The sequence below is a fragment of the Aythya fuligula genome, chromosome 8 (genome assembly GCF_009819795.1).
Source record: "Aythya fuligula isolate bAytFul2 chromosome 8, bAytFul2.pri, whole genome shotgun sequence".
Taxonomy (NCBI): Eukaryota; Metazoa; Chordata; class Aves; order Anseriformes; family Anatidae; genus Aythya; species Aythya fuligula.
The window spans coordinates 27,931,317-27,951,149 of record NC_045566.1 but is presented as its reverse complement, the minus strand read 5'-3'; the positions used below and the strand labels follow the sequence as shown (position 1 = coordinate 27,951,149).

The following is a 19,833-nucleotide window of genomic DNA, read 5'->3' as shown; positions in this document are numbered from 1 at the left end:
GATTCCCTGGTGTTCAAGATCCTGTGACTCTCCGTTCCCAGTGAACAATAAATGGCAATCAATCTGAATAGTGATGTCTTTCCTCCTAATGAACTGGGTCGTAGTAGCATTATCATGTCATAACTGGGGGCCATACCATTGGCAGCTCTTAAGGTTACCAAGAGAGCACTGCATTTCCCAGATCACAGAAACACAGAAGAAAATAAAAAATAAGACAAAAGAAGCCAGCACCTGGGAAAGTTAAAATGTTCTGTTTCCAAGGCTGATAGGTGCACGCATAGCCGTAAGCTGGAGCAGGCACATTGGGGCAGGCAGCTGCAAGCAGTGCCTCTGCTTGCCGGCAGAATGTCCTTTCTCTGGGGCAAAGCCAATGTGGAGCCCAGGTCAGCAGATGGGCTGTGCCAATCAGTTATTCCAGCCTTTGACATCAGTCAAGCCAGTGTGTGGCCTGGTTCACACTCCGTTTATGTCCTTTAGCAAACAAAAGATCAGTTCTCCCACTGTTATCTCCCGTGGCTTCCTGCAAACTAACGGTCATGCTGGCGGTTCCACAGGCTGTTCCACCTCTTTATTTATTTATTTTTATTTTTATTTTTATTTATTTTTATTTTTATTTTTATTTTTATTTTTATTTTTATTTTTATTTTTATTTTTATTTTTATTTTTATTTTTATTTTTATTTTTATTATTTTTTATATTATGATTGATGTTGGTTTGTTCTTTATTTTTTTTTTCATGCTCATGTTAACGTGCAGTCTATCACTCACAAAGTGTGTGATTCTATTCTTGCTATTAGATGAACATTACGTAACCCCAAATGTAAGCGTCTAGCCATAAAGTTTTCAAGCTCTAAGCACCATACCTTTTGTGGAAAATGATTGAAATGACACATATCTGCCTGAGGTTTCTATAAGTACTAGATATTTAGAATACAGAGTGGGATATATCTCTGCTTGTAATCATTCCTCAATCCAAATATTCCATGATGTTTGAGTGCAGCATTTATTTTATATGATGTAGCAATTGAAGACTCAATCTTAGCTCTCTGTTTCATTTTAGAACTATATACATCATTGAAGAAAATAAATCTTGTCACTGTCTTCTTAAGTGAATTCAAAATTTGGTGACCAAACTGTTTACTGTTTTTGAAGGATCAGACCTGCATCCAGGGTTTGTTTTTGTTCCTTTTGTTTCAAGCTTTTTTTGGTACATATTTGCCTCATAGAACAACACAAAGAAGGTGAAAAAATAAGTGTCTTCCAGAACAACAAGAGGTCTTTGATATGAGTCAGGAAACCCAGAGGTACTGTCAATTTTATTGCTGATCTTCAGAACTAGTTAGCACTGTTTTCTTCATTATTATTTCTTCTGCTTTATATGCAGTGGTATCATTAAGACCTTATTTTTGTATGCCAGTTATGATTAAAATTTGAATTCATTTTATGTGAATTTATGAAGTTAAAATTAAGGTATTTTCTCAAGCACAGCAGGACATCTAATAAATTTGCTGAAGTGTAATATTTCAGATTTTTGTGGGCATTATGCAATAGTTCATTTTCTGTCACTAACAAAACTGCTCGCTTTCTTTGTTCAACAGTCAGTTTAACTGAGTAATGTCAAAACCTTTTATAGACTGATATTCTAAAGTTTTGTTGTAATATTGTCTGTCTCAAACCTTGGAGAACAACAGCTCAAACCATACACATTCTTAGATGAATTATTTTTAATGTAGCAGGTCATGAGAAACTTGAGCACTAGCAGAGATAAATATTCTTACATTTTATATACTATGAGATTATCATACTCGTTTAAGATTGACTGGAAGAAAAATCATGGCTAGTAATAGGTTATTTTTCCTTGATATGTATAAGTTTTCTCTTTATGAGGAGTTTAAGTATTTCTGTTACACAATTTCCTTTTCATTTCTTTCACTGCAGAAAAACACTTACACGTATGAGGAACCGCTCCGTTGACTTCTGTGGGGAAGAAGGTGAATCTGTCAATCTCCACATATTAGAAATTGGATAATACCATATCTGAAAAATCTGGCCTTCTTTTTCTGCTTTGCCTCTACTTGACTCTTTGAACTGCCCTGTGTTCTATTTGTCTGGTGAAAAAGATTTTTTTTTTTCTACTATACTTCCCCACACCTTTGCTGCAGCTTTGCTTTTCCTGCTCTTCTGCCTTATCTGTCATGTGCTGAATACCGCTTCACTCCTAGTCAGCTCTTTCCAAGTCCTTCAGAAAGCTCAGAGGAACTGTGGCTATGTGTTAGGTTCAGGCAGCCATGAAGAGGGGATGCTCTTTACATATTTTACTTAATTCATTAATTGCTCTTGTGTTAAATTCGGTCATAAATAAATAAATGTGCTTTGCTTTCTAAATAATTGTTGTGAAGAAGTGTTTTAATTGTAGTGGGTGTAATAGGATGGGAAAGGCAGTAGAATGTTGTCAATTCTGTAAGTATAAAGCACTTATTGTTCACTTAAAATTCTGACAATTAAAACATGGAAAAAGAACAAAAAAAGGAAGCATAGCAATAAGTGTCATTTTCTTGTTGTGTCCCTTTGCTTAGGGCACATGTTTTCTGAACATGTGTAGACAAAGCTCCCTGCACTGTACTGAGCAGAACAGATTGTTTTACTAGTGATAACTAGTAAACCAGGTAAATTAAAATTAGGACATTTTTAGTGTTATTAGTAGATTATGAGAGGAAGATAAAGTATAGAAATATCCTCAGAAAAGCAGTTTCTCAGTCTCATTAGAACCTTACATGAAATGTTGAGCCTAGAGCTATAAAGCCTATGCTGCTATAAGTTGTTATCTCTTGCATTTCCTAATCTGCTCACAAAAGTATTATGTTTTCAGTGAATATTTATAGTAGAGTATTTCTAGTTATGCAGACTAAAACAATAGTAATCAGATTGAAGACTTCAGCATCTGCAAGTATTCGCTTTAGAACAGGGAAAACAATTCACTACTGAGCTGTGCAACTTTTCCAAACTGTACAGCTTTCTAGGAATGTTGGCTAAATATATTTTCAATGAGGTGAGTTTTAATAAATCACTGTCAATTCCCATATTTTATCTGACTATAAGGGAAAGTTAGGTGAAATATTCAAAGTGGCTCAAAGACAATGTGGTATAATTTGACACCCATAGCAATGTTTATACAAAAACAAAACCCAATATAATTTATTCTATGATTCTGTACACGCATAATGAGTTTATACTTTTTTCTTTTTTTTTTAATATATATTTATTTCTTACTATAGTTCTATCTTTGTGTGTAGCTTTCCACAGATATAAAAGTGATCAGAATTTAATGGAAGTGATGTGCCATAGAGCAAAGTGAATGGCAACACTGTATGTGAACCTGACCAAGAATACATAAAAGTTAACAATATAGGCATATTTATGAGGCAAACACTTTCACAATCACCCAACTGCAAAAGAGAAATTGGGGGGGGTCTGATACATCACAGTATTATTATATATTTGGCCTTTTGGTGTTTTTAAGCCACAGAGTTAAAATTATGTTTTTGTCAAATAAGGTGAAATAACCAATGTATTTAGAAAAATCATGACCTTACAGCTGTTTTTCTATGAGTGGACCAGAAGGTTAAAATTACTGAATTATTCTTGGCAATTCATTTTCCCATCTCAATGCAACAGCATAATTGGAAACTTCTGTTCAGCCCTACATGCTTCTGTGTCAGCTTATTTTTCTGAACCACTGTTATTTTTCTAGCAGAAGAAAGCTCTGTAAAGGGAAACTAACAGTCTATTGTCTCTTAATAAAGCCTGTGAAAATCTTATTTAATTTAGCATTTTGTTTTAAATGGAAATAAATGAAAACTCAAAACACTACCTTTTAAAGTTCTGATCAAGTGTAAGGTTCGTTTATATGCAGTTAGTGTATTTAACAGTCTACCAGTCTCACTGCACAACGTTTTCTGAACAATATACAGATATTGCCCTTGTAAATGCTTTCATGCTATAGCAATTTTCACTTTGCCTTAATGTTAAATCAGAACGGTGTAAGAAGGAATGAAGTAGAAAGTAGAAATAACATTACTAAATATGTTGCCCTTCAGATGACATTTAATACAAAGGCCTTCATCATAAATATTCTGGTGACAGTGTTTGAGATAGTGGTGAATTATCTCCAGTCCATCAAAGCGAAAGTCCTTGGGTTTTCACCCAGTTGTCACACCAGTTTCTCTGGGATAAATAGCCAGAACATTTCATGTATGATGCAGAAGCTGACTTACACCCTTTAAAAAGAGGAGTAAAACACGAGAGATTCTATGACGCTTGTGAGTTAAAAAATATTTGTCAGAAAAAGAAATTCCATTGTCTTCCTTAGTCTTAAACTAAAAATTGCATTGCGTTAACCACCCACCAAGACTGAGAAGTAGCCACTTTAACTAACTGCATTATACTTCCTTACTATCCCAAGAATTCTTATTTATTTACCTATCTATTAATTTATTTATTTCAGAAACAAAGAATGGGTGACATCATGTGCATATCTTATACACTTATATCATATCTACACATATCTTATTTTTCATTCCAATTGTGAAGAAAACCTTTGGAAGTTTTGCAATTTCTGTCTGTCTGTAATTGACAAATGGTAATAATTGTGGATGCTAATTTTGGCAATGTTCTGAATGTTTTGTGGAACATGAAATCAATCAGAAGACCCATGAAAAAAAAGTTAACCTTAATAATTAGGGCAAGATGACTACAGGGAACTCATTATGTTTACAATGATGAACATTCATATGGTAGGCTAATTTATGCTGGTATTTTTCCCTTGTAGTGTGTGAGGGAGGCAATCACTAAAATTTTGATTCATTATCTTGACATATTACAGTACTTTGAATGGTATATTTTAAGTATCAGAATTTGTCTGTGTTTAAAATGAACATGTTAAATCATTATTCAAAGTCTTCTGCCTTTGAAATTTTGTGAACATATATGTGTCTTGGGAATTGTGAAGATTAAGCTCAAGTAATTGCCACCTGAGCTCATAGGCTAAAATCACTTGCAGAATAGCCACTGACCAAATTTAGGTAATTTAAACCCTGATCAAGTTGAATCTCACCAACCATAATGTTTTGCAACAACAAAAATATGATGACAAGAACTTTGAGCTAACCAGATTGAGTGCAGAAAGAGAGAAAGTCCCCTTTTTCCCATCATTTACTTCCCAGACCCAACGCTGAACCCACACTAAACAGAAAAAGATTCTTGAATAGCCTTAGTTAACCAAACCAAACCAAACAAACAAACAAACAAAAACAAACAAACAAAAACACCAAAAAAAAAAAAAAACACTTAATGGAGTCACAGTACACTGTTAAAAGTACAGCAGATGCAACTGCAACATTGGTCTGTGGGCCTAGTAATGCTTCTCACAGGGCAATAAAATTTGCAAGAACAGCATTTTCCCAAACTGAAGTTTCTTGGAAATGAAGTAGATTCACAAATATATATCCATACCTCTCTAAGGACATCTGAATACCTCTGTTGTCTTTTACTTTCCCAATTTTCAGCATTTGTAACATACATTTTGATTGTATTTAGACATATATAATTTGCATAACTTGGTAGACAATGGCAGGGCAATCTTACTGTGGAGCTGCAGGCAGATAATAGAAGGATTAATAATACATCATATCCTTCGTGTTAAGATGGCATAGGCCCTAGGATGGAAAAATTGCAATGGAGGAAATGTGGATTTTCATAAGCTAAACTCACTGCAACTCAAACAATTTCCCCTGACAGATAATGGATTATAGCAGTAGCCAAGGCAATAAAAGCTATATAAAGAAAGCATATAAAGAAAGAATTTTAGCTTTCTCAATCTGGGTTCAGTGCACATTTCTGCCTTTGCACAAATACTCCTTGAATCTGCCCTTTGCTAGACAGAGTAGTTAGAGACAGACAGCTGGTATGCACAGTGGTGATAGTGAGACAATAGAGTAGTCAGTGGTGAATAGACAGCATGGCAGAACAATTAGCTAGTAAGACAGAATGAATACTGATGTTGATAAATGGATGATATGACAAGACAAACACAAATAACAGACAACAATACAGAACACAGAGACTAGGCAAACTCCTTCTGGATCATTTAGCTAGGGAGCCAAACTATATATTCACAGGTAGCAATTGTAGATGGTTGAAATAACAGAGACAGGATGAAGCCAAGTGGATCAGCAAGTGCTGTGTTCGTGTATAGCAGATGGGACTTTGATGCTGTAGACGAGAAAAGACTTTACGTCTTAGAACAACTATGACAGAATTGTTATGATGCTTTAACCTGTTGCAAATTGTCTATATACTCTATGAGAATAAAAGTAATAATCTTGCCAGCAAAAATAGACTGTCACATTGTACTGTCAGGATGTAAGAGGAGTAGGATGTTAAAACTCTTGATAGGAGACTTCAGATGATACAAGACAGAAGGAGATGTGGCAGGAAATCTTGAGCTTTAGATTTTAACCAAGTTTTTCACACTTTAGAATCCATTTCAGTCTCTGTGTCTACAGATTTATTTATTTTTATTTGCCAGCTTTAATATATCACGGTTGCCACATTCAACCCCTGTCTCAATTCTGTAGATTATGCAGTGCCCTCCAGATAAGTGCTCTGTTGCTTGCTATCTGCCAAGGCAAGTGAAGTTAATGTGGCAGTTCTGCAAATGTAGCCCCTATATATGCAAAACCAGAAGTCACAATAGCTGCAATAAATACCACTTTTCTAATTTTCTACCTTGTGGGAATAGAGACTCTTGCCTTCTAACCTCTCTTCATGAGGAAAGCCAAGTTTTGTTCCTGACATTCCATTGTAGCACTGTGTGAGCATTATAAACTTACTGCACAACTTTTCCACAAGACTGGAGAATGTTTGTCTCAACAAGTCTGCAGCTTATTTTCAAAGCGAATTGGAGAAGTGATGTAACCACTGCACAGGGCTGTGTTTTTCTAAAAGAAGAACCCATCACATCGTCTAGCCCTGAATTACTACTAACATCTTCCTATGTGTCATGAATGCAAAACAATTTTTCTTTGCATGTCTGCTGACTTCAGAAAAATGTTCATTGTTTAGTGTCACAGGTAACTTCCTGATCATTCAGTCTTCACACTCAAATGCTGTATTCCATTTATTCCACACCTAGCAATCAGAAGGTTGTATAAGATCACTGGGGTCATTTCAGCTGCACTATAATTACAAGTCGATCCTCTTCACTAAACTCCTGTTTTATCTGGTCTACTTTGAACATAGCTTTGTTGTTGCTTCAGTGGCTTTTGAAAAGCTGCTCTTCTGCCTAATGGACTTTATAGACAGATTATTTTTATCATTAAGCTAAACTTCACACTTTTATATTACTTTAATCACCTTAAATAATGCTTTGTCTTTCCCTGACATTTCCTCTCAGTAGCTGAGAAAGTAGTATTATGCTGAATGTCAGTGTATGTCAATGCTGCATAGATTAATTGAAATTAAGTCTAATGTCGCAAAATGAAAGCCACTTTCATTTTTTCCCTTCTTCTTTTTTATCTAGGTAGACATAAAAATCTGGTAAAGGATTTTTTTTTTTTTCTGATCTTGCATGAATTAGTAGTTGTTCTGCCCTTGCATTATCTGATACTTATACTATCTTTGTTAGTTAACCTGTAATGATCACAGGTATAGCCTTGTTTCAATGCATTTGTCTACCCTGAAAAATTAGGAAGCAAGTCATCTGGCTAATGCAAAATCAAGTAGAATATAAGCATGAGTGTATGTATCACATACTATATCTATGTATATACAAGCAATGCATGTTTATATGTATGTATTTTCATTCATTTTGCCTAAAGGATATCCCTTAGGTATTTAAATGGAAATTATATGAAATATATAAACTTCTCATTAAGTTCTATTTCTGTCATATGTGTTCAGAGATCTGAACCAGCAAGTAAGGGTTATTTCAGGGATAATCAATGGTCCAGCCTCTTACTTTTGCATAAAGAATTTTTATCAAGCAGAAATTGGTATTAAAAAAAAAAAAAAAAAAAAAAAAAAAAAAAAAAAAAAAAGAGGCACCAAGATGGGTGACATTATGACTTTTATGTCCATATTGAGCTCTAATCTCAACTTTTTAGATGCCTGTATGATTCTGCACATAGCTGGACTTTTAATTCACTCTTATCCTGACAAATAGTGCAGGGGAAGTGCTTGCTCTGCTTCATCCTGATGCCTTGCTGATCAGACTCCAGAAAGCTTTTTATTTCCTGTTCATCTCTGATACAGCAACCAGTAACACTGCAGGTATAGACTTTTTGTTTCTACATGGCTACTCAAAATATTTACAGTGGTGGGAGGCAGCTTCAGGTTTGGAAGGAAGAAAAAGAGAATGAAAGATGATTTTTCTCACTTTCTATATACTCTATTGGTGGACTATAAGCATATAAGCATCTGACAATGCAGGTATGGTTTCACTATGGTATCACGAGCCTAGCCATGGGCCACAGACCCGGCATGTTTTGGAATTCAGGATTTGCAGCAGGAGACAACATTGCTGTAGCTCAGAGTAGCTCAGAGTAGCATGGTGGCTCATGCTGGTGTGCAGCCTGAAGCCAGGGAGTTGCCTTGGGAGTGCTTATTATGCCAATACTTTGGTTGGGGAATAACATGTGGGGTCCACGTGGAAGAGTCTCATAAAGAAAGCATGAGAGTTGACAGGTCTGTTTGGTATCTGATTACAAGGCAGTCATGGAATGAAATCATTAATTACAGTAATACTTGTCTTAAAGTGAGATCAGTTCAAGGCTAAGAGAGGAATAAGGCCACGTCTATTTATATCCTCATTCCCTCCTTCTTCTTCTAAGATAAAAAACATCTGAAAATATGAACAAATTTATCACAGCAACTTGTGCTGGGGAAGGATTTGTGTAACAGAAATGTAACAGGCAAGAACAGCCTGGATCTGCCTGGCCATCAGCCTGCACAATTAAGGACTTGTACAGAACAGACTCAGGCAGGAATAAGGTAGTGTTGTGGAAGCCTCAGAATAGCTCCATAACACCCAGAAAATTATCACTGGTACAGGAGCCATGGATGTTTCTGTAGGACAGTTCTATACTCCTGATGTGAAACAGGAAGACGCACTGGGCTGAAAAGTACTTCAGCTGCCCCATGACACCAGAGCCCCAGCATTTCTCTTAAAGGAAACTGCTCTTTATCTAATTTAGGCACAGCATTGGCCTTACTGCTGACTAGTCTCTCTCTCTTTGACGGAACTTTGGATAGTTAGTGGCACAGTTTCAACAGAAGACAGAGGAAACTCTTCCTTTCCTTCCCATATAATCTGCAGCCTAGTAGAGCAAATACAGGAGCAGAGCACCAAAGTCCCCCAAGACTGAAATTAGGCCTTAAGCCTAACCTGTTCCCTTCCATTAACTTCTCAGAAAGGGTCACTAATCATTCATCTCATGTACCAAAGACATGTAGCGACTCTGCTAGTAGTACATTCTGTGGTCTGAAGAGGACCTCTGACTTGAACGAGTCCAAGATCAAGATGATATCATAAATAAATAATGCAAAATATCCATAGTAGCATGATATTAGCTATATCAATTACAATAGAATGCAGTTTATTTTTAAGGAATAATTCAGTAAGTTGAACATGGATAAAGCTGCAATCTAAACACCAAAGACAACAATGAAAAATAAACATCAACTCAATATCAGGAAATTCATTTTATGAGAATGAGACAAGTATTTTGTCACAATGGTCTATTCTCATGTTTTTACTGCTTTTTGACTACTTGATTAGCTATATACACAACCTAGTGTTTTTTACCTACTTTCTTAACAATGCTTCAAACCACTGTGCTTTTCTATGCTTCAACTGTTGTGCAATAAAGTGAATATTTTAAAGCTATATTTAGTAGATCTAATGAAAAAAAATACAAGGAAAATATACAGCTTAAATCTTCTGTAATTGAAAAGCTGTCTCCTGATTGAAAAGATTTAATTTAGAGTTTTAAGTATGTACTGCTGTAGAGGACCATTGCAACACCTATTCAGTGTATTGCTCCATACATTTTTGAAAAATAATAGGCATTTCTGCCCTAAAAAACAAGTAAACAAACAAAAAGAAATCCTTGTGTCTTGTCATTAGAAAACTATTTTGCTTACAACTATGTTTAATTACTACCATAACGACAGTAATAACATGAAATTAAATATGAATAAGATTTCCAATCTACAGTATCTCAAATGTCAACTGAATTTTCTAAGTGTTACAATATACAGTGCTACAGATCTGGGGCCCCCAGCACAAGAAGAGGACGTGGACCCATTAGTGCAAGTCCACAGGAGGCCATAAGGATGATGACAGATCTGGGGCACCTCTCTTTTTTAAGACAAGCTGAGAAAGCTGGGGAAGTTCAGCCCAGAGAAAAGAAGGCTCAAGGGAGACCTTTCAGTGGCCTTCTAGTACCTAAAGGGGGCTGCAGGAAAGGTGGGGAGGGACTCTTTGTCAGGTGGTGTAGGGACAGGCCAAGAAGTAATTGCTGTAAATTAAAACAGTGTAGATTTAGATTAGACATTAGGAAGAAATTCTTCACTCTGGGGTTGGTGAGGCACTGGAACAGGTTTCCCAGAAAGGCTGTGGATACCCCATCACTGGAAGTGTTCAAGACCAGGCTGGATGGGGCTTTAAGCAACTTGGTCTAGTGGGGGGTGTCCCTGCCCATGGCAGGGGGGTTGGAACTAGATGATCTTTAAGGTCCCTTCCAATCTAAAACATTATATGGTTCAAGGATTCTATGAAAAACAGAACAAAACAAAACAACAAACAAAACAAACAAACAAAGATACTCTTTTACTCTTTATGTTTATGATGTCTTTTTATCTTGCTTTTAGCTCAGATTCATACCACCCAGTTCCATGAATGTATGGATCAGAAAAGCTGAGGAATCCCCAAACTTTCCATGTGTAGGCATGTGACTCATGGAAAGCTGACTACACAATCAATAAGATTGTAAAGTAGGTATGTTTATTCAGCACTGGGCAGCGCAGGGGGTAGTCCCACCAAAGTTGTGCACACCTAATGCGGCAACTTGCCATGGTTATATGCAGTAAAGAGTTACATATGCATGAAGTTTCCCAATATGCCTATACATATGCATAACCCGTCCCCGCTTAGTATTAAAATTAGCTACAAGAAGTCATTTCCATAAATTCCTCTTGTCTGCGCTTGTTCAGTGCCGTGTGGTGGTGGGTGTTGAGGGTCGTGGGGATGAAGTAAGATGTCTTCATCAGGGTTGAACTTTTCACCTCATCTCTTTGCACATGCTCTCTGAGGCCTTGGTCACAATCTGGGCCATCAGGTTGGTTTGATCTGGTTCTTGGGGTCTGAGGGACTCCTGTTATCTTGAGGCCTTGTATGTTTAACATTCCTTATCTTGTCCCTTTGTAAGCAGTCCTCCTTATCTCTGACCCCTTGGTTAAAGTCTGAACCATGAGGGGCTCCTGTTATCTGGAGGCCTAAGCGCAGCACAGGCGCAGTACATTGCAAATATAGCACCTATTAATTCTTAATCAATTGCTCTCTAATTTCTAATCCCAATGATTCACATGAATATATTTTCTAAAGTGAGTATCTAGAGATTCTAGTGAAGCTGTTCATGGTGCCATTGACGTCATGGTCTCGATTTTGTTATATTAAATCATTCTGCTATTTACTTGATAATCCATATGCAATAGAACAGAGATAGTGTGTATAAAACCACAATTCTGCCACTAATTGTGAATGCATTTAAAATCTGCAAAATAAATACATTCGTACCATAGCTGCTGATGTCTAATATATTACGTATACAAACATATACACAAATCAAGTGTTGTATCTATATTTATATAGATACATATTTGTTTTTTCATTAAGTGCTGCATTTCTACTGAATGTAGCAGAGTTATTAGCTTTGCTGAGAATCTCATTGAATTGAAATAAATAACTTAGGTTCTTTGAATTCAATTTTTATGCTCAACAAACTGTCACAGAGGAAGTGGTTTTGCATGGTTAATAACAGCTTCAAGAGATTTGCAGTTCTCTGACTGCATTCAATTATACTTAACATCAACCTTCAAAATTATTCACCATTACCTGGACAATTTTAGTGCAGAGGAAAAGTGGTTTGTTCAGAGCTAGTATGCTTATAACACAAACTTGAACAACTGCTATATTTAAACAAGCCAGTCTGTATGTTGTAAAAATTGTGTTGGATATATATTAAATGCCATAGGCCTCTTTTTCCCAGTAGTTTCCAGGTGAGCAGTTAACTAAAGTGACTCAGCAAGAGGCTGAGGACAGGATGAGGACTCAGGAAAACCCCTGTAGCTGTGAGAGTCTGGACCACAGGAAGGCAAAACAAAGACAGGGCTCATTGACCTCATACGTGAGAAACTACCCTTGTCACTTGGCCATAGCTCTGAGTCTCCAGAAAATTTAAGAGAAAAACATAAGTAAAATATTACCTGAATAAAAACATCTAAGGTTTCATTGTGAGGGAACATCATATTTTAGTCTGTTGCCTCTACTAATATACAGACTACGTTTGCATGCAGTGATTTTTTTTTTTTTTTATTTCAAATCATCCCTACTCCTTGAATGCAATCCTATGATTGTTCAATTAATCTTTCAGAAAGATCACATGTAATTCAGAGACAAGGCCAGATTGCTATGTCTTTCTTGGAATAAAACGTGATGTGTCAGTGAGGTTAATGAGCTTTTAAGAAAAAAAAAAGTGAAGACTGCCTACCTAAGAGCAATCTTACATAGATGTGCTGATGTCCCTAATTAAAGAAGCTGGATCACGATCATTAGGATAATATAAGTACTAATTATAGTTTAATCTAAATTGTACTGTACTGGAAAATAACTACTAATTGGTACTGAGAAAGATTGATGAAGCCATGTAATTTTAGCTGATAGTACTGTACCTAGAGAACAGATGCAAGTTCACTCCAATACTAAATGACATAGTTCTAGTGAATTGCAAATATGCACCTAGTATAAAGGCTGCCTTTTGTTAATATATTGTTTTCTGCAGCCTTAAGTAGAGGAAACTTCAGGTCTTAAAGTCAAAATGTTGTAAAGCCTTGCAGCAGACTGCAGGCCCTGGTTCAACTGACCTGAGCTTCAGTAACATGCATCTTTGAGGTTCCTGCTAGTGCTGCTCCTCCAGCAGTCTGAGCCGGGGGGGGGAGGGTGGCAGTCCCTGTGATTACTGGCTCTGGCTTTCTTCTTCCTATGAGAAACTAGTACTTTATTGAAGACTTTGTGGTCCTGCGAAGCTTCTACCCTCTTGATACACCTAATGCAATAGAAAACTGCAAGGCCAGCGATGGCAAAGCAAGCAATGTAGAAGGCCATTAACTAACTCCAGTGATACAATAATATCCTCTTCTCTTCTCTCTCTCTCTCTCCCTCTTTTTTTTTTTTTTTTTTTTTTTTAAGCACTGAAGTCATGTAAAGCTTCTATCACCTACCTCTTATTTTCCCTCATTTTGGCAGGGAAACAAACAAACAAAAAGTTAAAAAACTTGGCAGAATATATGTTATTCTGTAGTAAAACAAAACATTATGAAACTCAGCTTCTCATATCAAACACTAAACTTTCAACCTGTTCTTTTATTACATTTTATATTTATGCAATGATAGAATCTTTCCATGTTATTACATACATACCCAGAAATATGAGGAAAATACAGACACAACAGGTTCATTGCAGGCTTTAGCATCACCTGGAGGAGAGCTTGTATATTTTAATTTCTGTGTCTCTGGCTTTTATAAGCATCTAAAGATTCTATATTATAATTATACAGAAGAACTGTTTTAAGCAGTATGCCTAATTGCATGCCTTTTATTTACCAAGAGTATACCCATTTTAATCATCATTCTGTATCCAGCTTCTAATTTTGACTCAGTGAGTATGTACCTGCTTCAGGTCACTAATCGCACTTACAGATGGATACCATTAAAACTTTTTTTTAAGTTAAGTGAAAACAAGGTGTGCAAGATGGGTGATCTTTTGATTTAGCTTTTAGAACAAGATCTTTGCTGATGACAGAGCAGATGGTCAGCTTTCTTGAAAAAGAGAATGAAAATAACTAGATAGATTTTGGCAGATGTTCACTACATTCATGCATAGACAAACATAATCTTCCTCTTTTATCTCCTAAATCTGGATTCTAGGTGTAAAAAGTGTGCTGTCGCATGTAGTGTATTTTGAAAACTGAACCATGATAGCTCTTCATTTTCTGGTATCACTACAGTGAAAGAATTATGTCCCTTATTTTTTGCTACAGATCTATCAGAGGATAAAATAATTTTAAAATGTCAATTTATTTTCATAACTTTTCTTTATAGTTTCATCATTTTTACAGATAAACATTTTCTTACCGATAAGAATAATATGTTCAAAACAGGTTGCTCAACTTAGGAGTAAAAATAGGAACTACTTAGCACAGGTCCTCTCTAGCAGTGCTTGCACCAAAAAAATTGATGGCAGCATGTGTGTATGTATATATATAAAAGTATATATGCATATAACAGCCATGAAGCTCAATTGTAAATACAGAGTCTGTTTGTGTTTAGCTTACTTCCATTAGAAAGCTACTCATATTTAGACTTTTCAGAATGTAGATGATACTTCCAGGAACTTAACTTTATGTATTTATTGTAAGGAGAGTTACAACAGAATACTTCAACTTGGAACAACTTGACAAAAAATCAACCTGATGAGAGTAAAGTGACTATGGAGTAGAACAGCCTGGGAACTTACCCCTTACTTACATAGGGCAACATGCAACACAGACTCTTAGTGTGCGGGGTCTTCGAATAGCAATAAAAAACATTCAGGACAGATTTTTAGAGCACAATGTTATGAAGTGTATAGATGTCAAATATACTTATCTCTTTACATGTGATACTGTAAATCAAGGATTGTCTCGTTTCTGAGGTTATGGCTTTCTTTCATGAGAAAGTATTCATCAAAAGCAAAATATTTCTCAGATATATATAGCCTTGATAAACTTTAATATGAAGAAAATTCATCAGGAATTTTTAGTCTGTCAAGAAAAGTTCTTTCTCTTTGTCAATAAAATTTCCTCCCTGACCATGTGGCATGTTCATGGGCTTAGCACGAAAGAAAAACAGGAAGTTAATGAGGTCATGTACTGAATACAGTGTTCAATGTTAATAAGATTTTAATATGTACAGATTTCTACAGGACCTCAGACTCAGAATAGTGGCAGCAACTGATTTTATACCAAGTAGAATACTTCCAGGATGAGTAAAAAAGAGCAAAGCCCCAGGGAAACCATTGCTTGTTTACAGGTCCTTCAGATATGGAAAGCCCTGGTGCTAGGATGGATGGGTGCCATTCTCTTGGGGTCACCAGAAGAATATGAATTTGTCTGGTATGAGACTTGCTATTTTCTGAATAAAATAAAAGAAAATAAAACAAAACAACTGAGCAGAAAACATTCAACTTGGCATTTTCCATAGAAAGAAATAAAAGAAATAAACCTGCCCATCCCTAAGGCTGTCCCAGAAGTCATGACCTCTTTCTTTCAGTGGGACCGATTAACATCAGGTGCTCAACAACTCACCTGATGAGGCAGAGCTCTCTAGTTATCTGACAAATGACTTGTGCAGTGAAAAGGCTTGGTTTGTCACTGAAGTTGACAAAGTTATTGTATTTTCAGTCTTCTGGACTGGGAGGCTTGTTGCATTCAATATCTGAAGTACTGAGCAGTCCTATCCATTGCCAAATGGCCTGCACACCTTGCATTCTGACAGGACATCCTCTAAGGCTAGTATGTTATTAACATTGTCCACAAGTGAGTCAAAGCAAGATCCCATTACACTAGCAGAGTGTAAACAGAGAAAACAGACAAAAAACATTTTGGATTTCTTCTGCCTTGAATTCAGTACATTTTTCTGAGCCTTTATTATTAAATCTATGAAATAAAAGTATTCTTAAGATTGTTCAGATCTGTTTAGACTCTGGGTGATCCCTTTCTTTCAAGGGAAGGTGATAAAAATCATATTGTTGAAAGATTGATAAAATAGTTTTTGATGTTCAGATACAGGTTTTATTTTATTGTTCTATGCACATTTTGCAAGAGTACAATACCAGTTCCACTTTATGTACCATAGCATTTCAGGAATTCTTGGCAACACAATAAAGAAAAAGATGGCTGCAGAAACAGATTGATGAAACTTGTCAGAACCACAAGATGGCAATACTGTTTTAAATATAAAGCTTACTGAACTAAAACAATAGTGTTATGACCATTCATAACAGGTAGAATGTGTAACACTTTTTTTTACAACTACAGTGCAATATGGGCGTTTTCAAGGAAGATAATCACAAGTTAGTGGTGTCCAGAGGCTTTGATTTGATTCTCTTTTAACAAGTACTGTAGAACAGGTTCTTGTTCAATATCATGATTCTATGATCATGGTTCAAACTCCAATGGAACCGTGCTGCTGGATTTCAACACAAAGCCTATAAAAGAGAAGAATGAACAAACTGCAATCAGTATTGCACACTCATTTTCTCTTTCATATCCTCAGTTTCATGAAATGAGAAGTTTGAAGACATTAAACATTGTCTGGCAGCTATTTTTGTTGATCAGCTCTCATGTTAATTATGGCCACTTTCAGGCAGCAGAAAGAGAGAAGATGCAGGAAGCTGCTGCAGCATTCCGTCATCAATATAAAACGTGTGGTGTACAAAAGGTGCCAGTCAGAGCAAGCAGATCAAAGAATACTATATAGGGTACTCTTTGTATTCTCATTTCTGGGGCACTGCCTAGCTATGTTACTAATTACTTAATGATATTATCTGTTGGGATAAAAAAAAAAAAAAAAAAAAAAAAAGAGAGAGAAGAATTACACCAAAACAAACTACTTATGCAGCAGCAGCTCACAAAAGGTAGGTGGTGAGCTTTACCAGTAATGAGTGAGAGCTAAATGGTCCCATAGCCAGGCAAAAAGATTTTCCAAAAATATATGAGCTCATTGAGAAATGCACACAAATACACATATGCATGATAATGCACGAAATGGAATGTTGTAAAACTTATCAGGAAACTCAATTCCAGGAAGATACATACTGATTAAAAGAAAATCTAGTATTGTCTGCACACTGTATAATAGCCAGAGGAGTCCTACACACACAGGTGCCTCTGAAATTGTGAGGGAAATCCCTTTTAGCAGGCATGCACTTCACTGTTTACGTCTCTGTTCCAGACAGGATTTTGCTGGTGGGATGGCAGTTGCAGGCTGCAGTAATGATTTGCATGCTAAAGGTTTGTCATGGAACTGTAAGAAGTTTGTGTTAGTTTACCAACTGCCATGACAAATTCAGTATATCTATTTACACTCACAGATGCAAATACACAAATTGCTAGTTCAGAACCTTTTTCAAAATATTTTTTTTTCAGTAACATGAATACAGTGATTCTGTCTACAAAGAGAAATGTTATTATATTTAACTATGGGGTATCCTTGATACATATGTACTTCAGCATGTAACTCCCATCAACTCCAAAGGGGTAGAGACTTCAGAAACAGTGAACTAGAACATACCCCAAGAAAAAAAAACAACACTGTCTTTGGGTGCTTATGAGCAGCTACTGTTTACATTAATGTAAGAATGCAGTTCTTAACCCCACATATGGCCATTTCTACTGGAACTGAGATGCTGAGCCCAGTTCTCATGGAAAAGTCTTACAGAATTTCTAGGAAATAGTAATTCCTAAGAAAATGTTTAAAACCAAACTATTTTAAACCAAAAACTTATTAAACAATGAGATACCTACTGTATAATACATAATTTAAAAATAACCAACAGCAAGTATCTATTTCTATAGGTCTCATCCATCACATATCTTGAATTGCACAGTCTCTTGCAAATGGAAATCTTTTCAAGATGTTGACATAAAGTGGCAGATGGATCCACAGTTTCTACCCGCTGCTCACATAAACATTTAGGCATTATGGATGCTCAGCCATGACTTTTAGGCTAGATTGTTATGAGTGGTTACCATCAGTGGATATTAACATCTACTCTCTATGACAGCAAAAACTTCACATTGACCTCAGTGTAACTTCTCTGTCTCAATTCGAGTTTTCCTGAGAAAGAAGTAACATTTCCCCACTGAAGTATTAGAAATAGATTTTTATCCTAAATTTCTATAATTTAGGTTAGGCATTCTCACATAACTGCAAGTTTGCTTGTCATATGGGGACTTCTACCTTTACACCTGATTAGGCAAAGAGCATCTTAGCTACTTTCCAACTCAGATTTTCAATTTGTATTCAATGAAATACATCGAAGGTTATGTATGCAGTCAGCTGAAAACATCAAGCTCTTACTATCAAGTGCATGGAAAACTGTATGGCCTTGGTACTTAAAAACAACATTCATGATTTAACTTAATAAGCCATAACTGCTACAGGTCAGCATGTAAAGAAGTCCACTGACTCAGGGGAGATTTGGAAGCTCAGAATAGGAAAGAATTTACCAGATAATTTGCAGTATTTTCTTCTGCAAAGACTATGGGCCAGACTGTGTATAGTAATCCTCAAAAATAATGAGTAAACACACTAAAACAATATAGTAACATGTGATACTATGCATTATTATTTTGTAACTCTGCACTGTGACATTATCCAGCTCTCCTAAAGATCAGAATCTCTTTGCTGCAATTTTGGTAGCATGACAGTGTGGGGAGAAAGCATGAATAAATAACAAAGTGACCTGTAGACTAATATACTCCCAAGTTCAAAAGTATGTTCAAGTATATATTTTAAGATGGCATGCCATTAAAATAAAAATTTAATAAACAGAAGCAACAAAAAGCAACATACTTCATTTCACATTAAATGCATCTAGGTGACTTGTCACTTTGCCATACCTTACCAGAGGATGACATAGGGAACATGCCACAGGACCAAAAGAGAACAGCTGTGCTGTAAATTGCCTTGACTGTGAGCACTGGATCTGCTGTTCCAGCAGAGAAGCATGGCCCATTTTGCCCAACGTTCTGCCTTTGAAAGTGGACAGCTTCTATAGAAAGTGCAAGAAAAAGACGTAAGGGAAAATTCTGGGATGACTTCTTTAGATGTGATTTATTGCTTACTTAGCTCAAAGAGTGGCTCTTTTATGCCTCTAAGCATGAGGGTTTCTTGCCTTTTCATTCTTTAGCCTCCTTTAAATATAATACAGATGATTCCTTCCCAATGTTTTCAGGTTAAAGACTCCTTCCTACAGCAAAAACTTTCTCTTACAGTTTTTATTTGCCATTTAAAAGCAACAGTGCTGTCACAGAGATGAGAAGCATGTTTTGTTTATTTTGTTTTGTTTTCTGAGAGGTGGCTGAAGACACACAACCTTGATGAAGACAGTCTGCAGAGAGTGGATGGAGACCAGAAGGATCAGATTGTCTTTGTTTCTGAATGTCTTTCATCCTCTGGAGGTCCCAACACACTGTCTGAAAAACTATTGAAAGTGGAATTGGTTAGTTTTTGCTTTTTGCCCATAGTTAGCCTACAAAGTAATTAATGCAGAAAAGCCCAGCATACTACAGTATCATATCTTTATGCTTATCTTGCAGTCACTTCCTCTGTAGACAAGCCCTTACTATCCAAAACTAATACTGCTAACACGTTGAAGGCTTGTGAAATCAACCAACTAGCAACAAGAATCTAAGCTGTTCACAGTAAGTGGTTTTACAGCTGAAATATTATCTG

The 19,833-nt window shown here is 36.2% G+C and overlaps 1 long non-coding RNA gene across 2 annotated transcripts; it reads right to left on the bottom strand.

Moving 5' to 3' along the window:
* Positions 1-16,149: 16,149 nt before the first annotated feature.
* On the bottom strand, positions 16,150-19,664 carry LOC116492018. Of its 2 annotated transcripts, XR_004253549.1 has the most exons (3): positions 19,475-19,664; positions 18,999-19,150; positions 16,150-16,582 (listed from the first exon to the last, which is right to left on the bottom strand). It is a non-coding gene; the product is annotated as an uncharacterized LOC116492018 (long non-coding RNA). The 2 variants fall into 2 exon arrangements; XR_004253548.1 differs by having other exon boundaries at positions 18,999-19,664.
* Positions 19,665-19,833: the final 169 nt, after the last annotated feature.